We start from the raw sequence: 8,856 nt of genomic DNA, 5'->3' as shown, positions 1-8,856 counted from the left end.
TTTCTATAATTATGTTATGTGGGATTGTCTGTATTAAATGTATTTTTTGGTACCTTAAGGTATATGCCTGCCATATTATTTTTTGTTTTGTTTCTGTTTGTTTGCTCGTATTTCTTTACCATTTGTTTTCTCTTTCATGCCTTTCTGTGGAATACTTGAGCAGATACATTTTGAGTTATCTGTACTGTTTTAGAGTATATCCTTTGTCTGTTTTTTAGTTGTTGTTGAAGGAATTAACATTATGCATACATAACTTTCAATGTACTGAGGTGGACATTTAGTAAAATGTCTCTTTACCCTCCCTCATTTATAATTGTTTTAATATTTCCTTTATATGTATTGAGAGCCACATCGGATAACATTATACTTTCTTCTTCAACTATCATAAATATTAATGAATTCAAGACAGAATGTTTATTGTGCTTATTTGCATTTTCATCATTCTCTTTTTCCTTCTTCCTTCTAAGATTTCTTCTTGTAGAATTTTCTTTCTACTAAATAAGTCACATTAATCACTATTTTAAGATATATTTACTGGTGATAAACTGAGCTTTCAAAAAAAAAAATCTAAATATGTCTTGGTGACCCTGCATGCCCCAAGGACATTTTCTCTGGTGTAGAACTCTAGCTTTTTGTCTTTTTTCAGCACTTGAAAAATGGTTGCAACATCTTTCTGATGAGAAATCTACTGTTACTTGAATTGTTTACCTTTGCCCCTATGGGTAATGTATGATTTCTTCCTGGCTGCTTTTATAGTTTTCCTTTGATTTCATTTTCTAAAGTTTGGCTATGATGTATCTTGGTGTGACTTTCTTTGGGCTTCTTGTCTTTGGGGGTGTACTCAGTTTCTTAAATCTGTAGCATGGATATGCATATATAAGTATATGCTTATGTATAATGTCTATACACATAAAAGTATATATACATATTAATATATATGGTAAATTTCAGAAGTTTTTACAGACACAGTTGTTATGGTCACTAGTCCTATATGATTTATTCAGTTTTTTGACATCTCTTCTCTTGCTTGCTCAGCTTAGGTAATTTCTAGTGTTCTTTTTTCAAATTCACTGATTATTTCGTGTCTTCTTCACTAAGCTGTTGAGTCCATCTCCTGCATTGTTATTACATTTTTCAGTGCTAGGATTTCCACTAAGTTCTTTATATCTTCTATATCTTTGCTGACTATTTCTATTTGTTTCAGTGCATTTGTGTTGAAATAGGCTTGGGGTGATACTTTAAAAGTTACTTCTCAGAGAACTCAAGCTTCTGTGTTATGTCTGCATTGGCATTTATTAACTGTTTAAAAACAGCTGTTGTTATCTTTAGATAGTTGTATTGTTATAATAACATATTGTTATCTTTAGATAGCTGTACAAGGAGAGGGCTCAATTTAATATATCTATTTATGTGTACAGTGATTCACGAGAGTCACCCCTTCTGCCATTCTCACCCTTCTATCCTTTCCCTCAGCAGTGTCATCGTTTCCTAGTTCCATTTTCAAGTTTGCATATTATGATTGTATTTACCCACCATTCCTCTTTCCATCATCCACTGTCCTCTCATTAGCTCCCACTCTCAGGGAAGAAACGTTTTTGCTTCCTGATATTCATTTTATAAGCAGTATTGTTTTATTTTGCAAGGAGAAGGCCATACAGGTAAGTATAGATACACAATGGTATGGATAGAAATAAAGAGTTTCATACTCATGTAAATAACGCTCTCTTACAAGAATCAAGCATAAGGATTGCTAAACTCAGTGTCCATGCCTTCACATGTTCAGATTGAGAAAATACAGTTCTATAAATGTCTTTGATTTTTTCTTTTGACTTAATATTTTCTCCATGGCAAAATAAGCAACTATTTGTGCACATAACTTTTGTAAGCATAGACTGGCTTTAAACATTTTTTATTACTGCTCTAAAGGTGATGTCCAGGGAAGTTACAGTCAGGTAATGAGTACATTTCTTTTTGGACAATGGCATCCCTTCCCTTGCTGTCTCCCAGTTTTTCCTTCCCATCGCCACTCACAAGTTGTATAGCTTATTTTTGGCATAGTGTTTAGTGAGCACCTCTTCTGTTTGTTTACCCTTTGTCCCTCTATTTCTGTGCCCTCCCATGCACTCTCAAATACAGATAAACAAGACAAAAAGAAAAGAAAGCAAAAGCAACAACAAAGAAAAACTCCTCTTGTTTCAATTTCCTGAAGTTGATTTTGATAAATGTAATATAATAATGTGTTTTATATATAATATAATATTTTATATGATCAGATGTATATACATTGTCTTTTAAACATTGAAGATGATTTTTTTTGGGTCAGTCCTGTGGCTTTGAGCTCAGGACCTGGGCATTGTCCTTGAGCTTCTTTTGCTCAAAGCTAGCACTCTACCACTTGAGCCACAGTGCCACTTCTGGCCTTTTCTGTTTATATGGTACTGAGCAATCGAACCCAGGACTTCATGCATGCTAGGCAAGCACTCTGCCACTAAGCCACATTCCCATCCCGTGAAGATGATTTTTAAAGTTTCTGGAATGATTTTTTTTTTTTTTGTCAGCCGGGGAGCCTGAACTGTGGGCCTGGGCACCGTCCCTCAGCTCTTCAGCTCAAAGCAGTGTTCTACTACTTGAGCCATAGCACCACTTCTGGCATTTTTTGTGGTGCTGAGGGATCGAACCCAAGGCCTCATGCATGTGAGGCAAGCGCCCTACCACTGAGCCACCTTCCCAGCCCTGAAATGATTTTTTTAAGTGGATACTTTTTTACTGTGTTCTGAGACTGGGTCCTCTTCAGATCCTCTGTTCTAACCAGCCTCCTAAAACTGCTGGCGGGGAAAATGAAGAATGTTTCTTTAGTGCCAGATACTGAGTGTGGATTGATGCCTCATTGACACCTGGGTAAGGGTGTCTCAGAACTGCTGGGCAGAGTGGGATTTTAGGCTTTCTTTAGGGTTATCATTAATCCTGGCCCTCATTACCACTGGATAGTGGTAGAAGTTCTGGCTCTCCTTTGGGTTTTCTCTGATGACATCAGGGGGAAGTGTGGTAACTTGTCAGGTGGGGATGGATGTCTTGGATCCTCTCTTGATCTTCACTAATACCACAGTGTGTGGAGAAAAGGGAAAGACCACATCCTAACTGGACAAGGGGAGAGCTCAAAGCTTTCCCAGACAGATGGTGATGAGGTGGCTGTTTTGATAGTATTTGCCTGGGGTAGGGCTATAATTGCCTAATTTATCTATTTACTTTGTCTTTTGAGATTAGTTCTTTCCTGGATCTTTTGCTAGAGTGAGATAATTTTTGTTGGAGAAATTTTAATCTATTCTCTTTGGTGTTTCTGGATCGTTGACTTCTTTAGTATCTAATTTGGGAGCCAGAGATAGAAAGAAAAGTCAAAGAAGGCCTGCTGTATTATTTCTTGGGTCTTGGGATCTCTAGCCCTTCTGACTCCTTGTTGGTATCTTTAAGAGTTAGTTTCATATATAATGTCAATGACTTTTTAATTGTTTCACTGAAAGGAATAGATAGCAATAAGCCATGTTTAATAAATATTTGCCAACTACTCTGACCATTTTGTTGTGCCATTTTACTTTATAACGTGAATGCAATGATTTGTGTATCCTACATGACTTATATACTGATATTCCAAAGGCAAGTAATCAGATTTATCAGAGACATCTTTGTGTAAAAATGAAGCTTTGAAATCTTTTTAAAATTTTATTTTATTGTAATATTACTGTATAGAGGGGCTACAGTTCCATGAGTAAGGTAATGAGTACATTTCTTGTTGCACATTGCTATTCACTCCTTTGTTTTTCTCCCACTATCCCTTCCCTCCCCCAGCTTTGAAATCTTATCATAAAAAGCAAGCAAAATAGAAATAAAATCTAAAGTATTTCAACATGTAGCTATTATATATACTTTTCTTTTTAAAATATATTATTAAGTAGTTATACAAAGAGGTTACAATTCAACAAGTCAGGTTATGAGTACAATGCATCTTGATCAATGTTACTCCTTTATTCTCCCCCATTTCATCCTTCTCTCTATACTTTTAAGTTATATAGTTCAATTTTTACATAATGAATGTCCAGTAAATATGACTACCTTTGATCACCCTTCCTCCTTCCACTCCTGTGCCCCTGTTCTCTACCCCAAACATGTTGCTGCTTCCTAGTATTCGTTTTGTTGTTGTATTCATTAGTTGTTCAGTGGGTTACACCTTTGAACTCCTTCCTTAAGTATACCATCCGTTAAGCTGTTTGTATGTATGAAATCCAGCTTCCAAATATGAGAGAAAATATGTACCATTTGTCTCTCTGAATCTCCATCAATTTCCCTGAAAATGCCATACTATTATTCTTTTTAATAGATGAGTAAAATTCCATTGTATATATGTACCACATTTTCTTGATCCATTTATCTATTGTAGGGCATCTGGGGTTGTTTCCATAACTTGGCCATTGTGAATAGTGTAGCAATGATCATGAATGTTCAAGTGTCTTTACAGTATCCTTATAATATCACTAAAATCTCTTGTAGGAACATTCACAGAAGTTTTATCTGTAAGATTCCCCAAATGGAAAAAAAAAAACATGAATGCAAAGGAAAATGAATAAATCAAAAATCTAGAAGTGAAACATTATTTAACAATAAAAGGCATGAAGTACTGATATAAGTTACATAAACTCAGCAAATACCATGCTAAATCAAAGATATCAACCATTAAAAGACCATGTATTGCATGATTCAATTTATATGAAATGCTAAAAATGGACAAATCCACAGGGAAATAGTAGACTCCTGGTTGCTTAAGCCTGGTTTAGAGGTAATGAGTTGGTACAAAGATCTGAGTTATTCTAAAATTTAATGTAATTTAAGGTAGCTCTGTGAATATTCTCAAGACTTTCAAATCAGCCAGTTTAAATGGATTAATTTTGTAGCATGTAAACCATATATTACTACAGTATTAAAGAAAGGTAGATGATCCCAGTGAAATGCTCAAGCAAGCAGGCAGAAACCTTTCTACCCTGTTGTTGAAATGGTTATTTGTTTCCAACCAACCAAAGCTTGAAAAGAATAGTATATGTTTTTACATGCATCTTGACTGTGAACAAATGTTTGCACACTTATATTTTTAAACATAGCAAAAAAATAAAGAGAAGGGAAAGGAATCTAGTGAGAATTAGAGAATAAAGCAAATATATTTGCTGTCCTAATGAACAATCTCTGAATTCTCTGTACACTCTAATATTCGACAGTTCTAGCTTCCTTTCAAGTAATATTTCATCAACTGACTTTCTGGAGAGTGAAGTGTATTTGGGCTTGCTTTCCCTATACTTTTAAGTATCATGAGGTTGGGTCTGGGCCTGTACTGTTTGTGTTTTCATAGTATCTCTGGAGAGGACATTCTTCAGCAGAAGCTAAACCTGGCCCTTCTTCCCTCACAGGATCCTCACTTTGTTCTTGAGCAGAGGAAGCAGGACACCTGGTAGAAAACCCGATTAACTGAGGCATTTTCAAATCAGCTTAGACAACAGTCATTAAAGACTTCATGTGGGATGAGGTCCTGACACATATTCAGATCTCTTGGTGTCTAAGCAACAGTGGAAGGTAATGGGTTTGCAGCACCGACTTCACTCCATCTGTTAAGTGACCACATTAGCTACATTTGTATCCAGGGCCATTTAGAATTGTGTCGATTCTGTCATAAGCAGAATTATCTAAGTAAATAGTAATAAGACCTAAGTCCTTTTCTAACTATCATGAGAAAATAACTCAGAATTACATATCAAAGAACAATTTAATGTCAAACAATTTCATTTCTCCCCCTTTACTTAAATAAATGAAGAGAAATGTTTATGAAGTGGTTAAATATTTTCTCTGGCAAATGACCCTAGGCTAAAGAGATATGTACAAGGGACTGTGATCAGAAAGATTTCCCAAATGGCTTTAGCATGCTTGGAACAGTGTTGTTTTCGGCTGTCCCCTTAAGATGAATTTCGTGTGGTGATTAGCATCACCTTGGATTAAATTAATTGGCTATCCTCAATCCCTGGTGAACATGCTAAAAATAAATCCAAAGACATTAGCTTCTTCACACGAAATGAGCAGGTTACATAGCCAGTTTGAACTATTCAAACAGCTTAAACATCCTTTTCTTTATAAAGGAAATTTCATATTCTGGTAAGTATAAAACTATTTTAAAATATTTCTTTTGAAAATTATCTATGTTTTGTTGGATTTACTTTGTGGTTGTTTTTTAATCTGTTTAGATGGCATACTGTATTCTATCTTTTATTATTAGATAAGGAACACATATTACCAAGAATTATTTTTTACTCAAACCAGCAACCTTTGCAATATGCTGATATTGAAGTAGGTGGAATTTCAATAAGAGGAAATCAAATGATTCTAGGTTATTTATTCCAGGTTATAGAAGAAATATGTATTCAGTATAGAAATTTGTGCAATACTAAAAAAATAAGCAGCTTTTAATTCAACAATACCCGTAGTGCAGTGAATAATTAGTGTATATTTACTTTCTGCATCTCCTTTCCCTCTTTTCCACTAAGCAAAAGTATATATTTGTAATGAAATGAAACTTTTTCTAACATGTCTCTGAATTGCCATAAGTCTGAACCTGAATATATCAGTTTTGTTTTCTATGCTATTCTTTCTAAATTGCTTATATCTTACCATAAAGTAGAAAATTAACTGTAAACTATAATTAGTAAAATTATTTGTGCATATTGCAGATCTGCCATTTATTTTGTAAAATGAGGGCGCAAAGGTATAGTCTTATTGGCAGAGTTTACTGTTGGTCTCTGAGCAGTGCACAGTTAAACATAGTTTAAAAATATTATTTAGTAGTTGCACAAAGAAGTTTCAATTCCATAAGTCAAGTTGTGAGTATATGTCTCCCTTCCATCATTCTCCCCCATTAACCCCTTATATCCTTATCCTCAAGTTATATAGTTCAATTTTTACATAATGTACAGTGAATATAATGACTACATTTGCTCATCTTTCCTCCCTCCATTTCTGTTCCCCACACTGCCTCCCACAATGTTTGTGTGCATATGCTGTCATGCATGTTTAAGTACACTGTTGATTGAGACCAATGACATCACAGATAAGCATAGAAATAGTGAATCTGTGAACCAGAGAATGTTTAAAAAGTCTGCTGCATTCCCTGACTCATGTAACCACAATCTCTCAGTACATCACCTCTATAATAATAACAATAAATTAACTAGAAAAACCTGCCTCATATCAAAATATGAAAGTATTCATGATGGCTACATGGTCATTTTATGCAATAAGAGGTTCACCAGAGAAGAGGGGAAGATATTGATATCATGTTATTAGTTACATATTTTAATGTAAATTGGGCTACAGGGAAAGAGATTTTTGTTAGCCAACTCCCTTGCTACATCCAGGGGTTAGTGGGGAGGAAAATGGAGGGCTTCTAGATTCTACAGTTTCCTCTTTTTACCTGTTCCCACCTCTACTTCTTCCTCAGTAGAAACTTCTGGAGAAGAATTAACCCATCTTAAGCTCTTTAGTTGGTTTGTTGCCTAGGTAATTCCTAAGCATATCACTGCCCTATCCCATTTACAGAGAATATAAAAAAACTATACCTTATTATTAAAACATATATGAAGAAACGTTGTTTAATTTCCAGCCAAATTCTGATTAGCCTGATCAACTGATTAAGAAAAGACTGTAGTTAACACAGGCTAACCTAACCTAGCTCAGTGTCATGAGAGGGGCATTCTACTGTCATGTGGTGTAAGGGCTCACTCTGGTACACTGGCTAGATGCTGCACTATTCCTGTCTATTTGCTGAGAGCATCTCCATCACCCTGCATTCAGCATTTCAGCTTTATAGGACTTTCCTCTGGAAATTGCTTTCTTCCTATTCCTATCTTCAATCTTGGTTAGAAATCCCTTTCTGAATATTCTCTTGGCACTCATCCACAATTGTGCTTTTGAATTACTCTCTGAATTTCCCATGGACTACCAGGAAATGCACATTAGGGCAAAGACTGACCTATTTCCTCAGGAAGAAATTTGCTTTGCGCCCTTTTCCACTATGATGATAGTGTGCACTGAATGAACATAGATGCTTTTATTTAATGATACTTTTAAATCTTGTGTTCTGTGATTTACATGCAAGGCCCAACTTAACCATATATGGGCTATTAATCCTGGCTCACATTTATGGAAAATCCCAACATTGCCTAAGACTTTTTCTAGTAATTTTGGGAGTTTTCAGAGGTTCTCTCAATGTGATGTGGATGGTGTGGACTCACAGGATGTTGTTTTTGCTATAATCTCTTTGTCAAGGTTCATGGGAATTGTTTGGCTGTGGGTACTTTCTTTGCCAATGTTCCTCATCTGCTGACACATGGCAGCTTTGTAGGACAAGGAATGGAGCTTTCAGTTTCTACCTTGAATGTATTGGTCTCAAAAACTATGTTCAGGGCTGATAGCAGGGGAACAGGGTCAATGTGGGGGTGTTTCCTTATTATTACTATTATTATTATTATTACAAAAGCAAGTATTTTATTTTTTCCTGGTACTGGGGCTTGGACTTAGGGATCTCCCATTAATTCAGCTTGTTTACTCTGCTGGCACTTTACTACTTAAGCCATACCTTCATCCTTGTTCTGTTGTTTTTATCTTCCAAGTTCTCTGTGGTGCCAGTACAACATTTCTTGTGCCTTATTTTAGCTAAAAGCAAACACAAAACTCCTCTAAAACTTTAGCATATGGCTGGCTGGCACAGATGTGTTCACAGATGTAGTCACCAGGTTACCAGAGCTCCTATAATCCTGCCTATTCAGGAGG

This window comes from Dipodomys spectabilis, unplaced genomic scaffold (assembly GCF_019054845.1).
Source record: "Dipodomys spectabilis isolate Male_0828 unplaced genomic scaffold, ASM1905484v1 ptg000199l, whole genome shotgun sequence".
In the NCBI taxonomy this organism is placed as follows: domain Eukaryota; kingdom Metazoa; phylum Chordata; class Mammalia; order Rodentia; family Heteromyidae; genus Dipodomys; species Dipodomys spectabilis.
The sequence above is the reverse complement of the archived record's forward strand: the minus strand, read 5'-3'. Positions refer to the sequence as shown.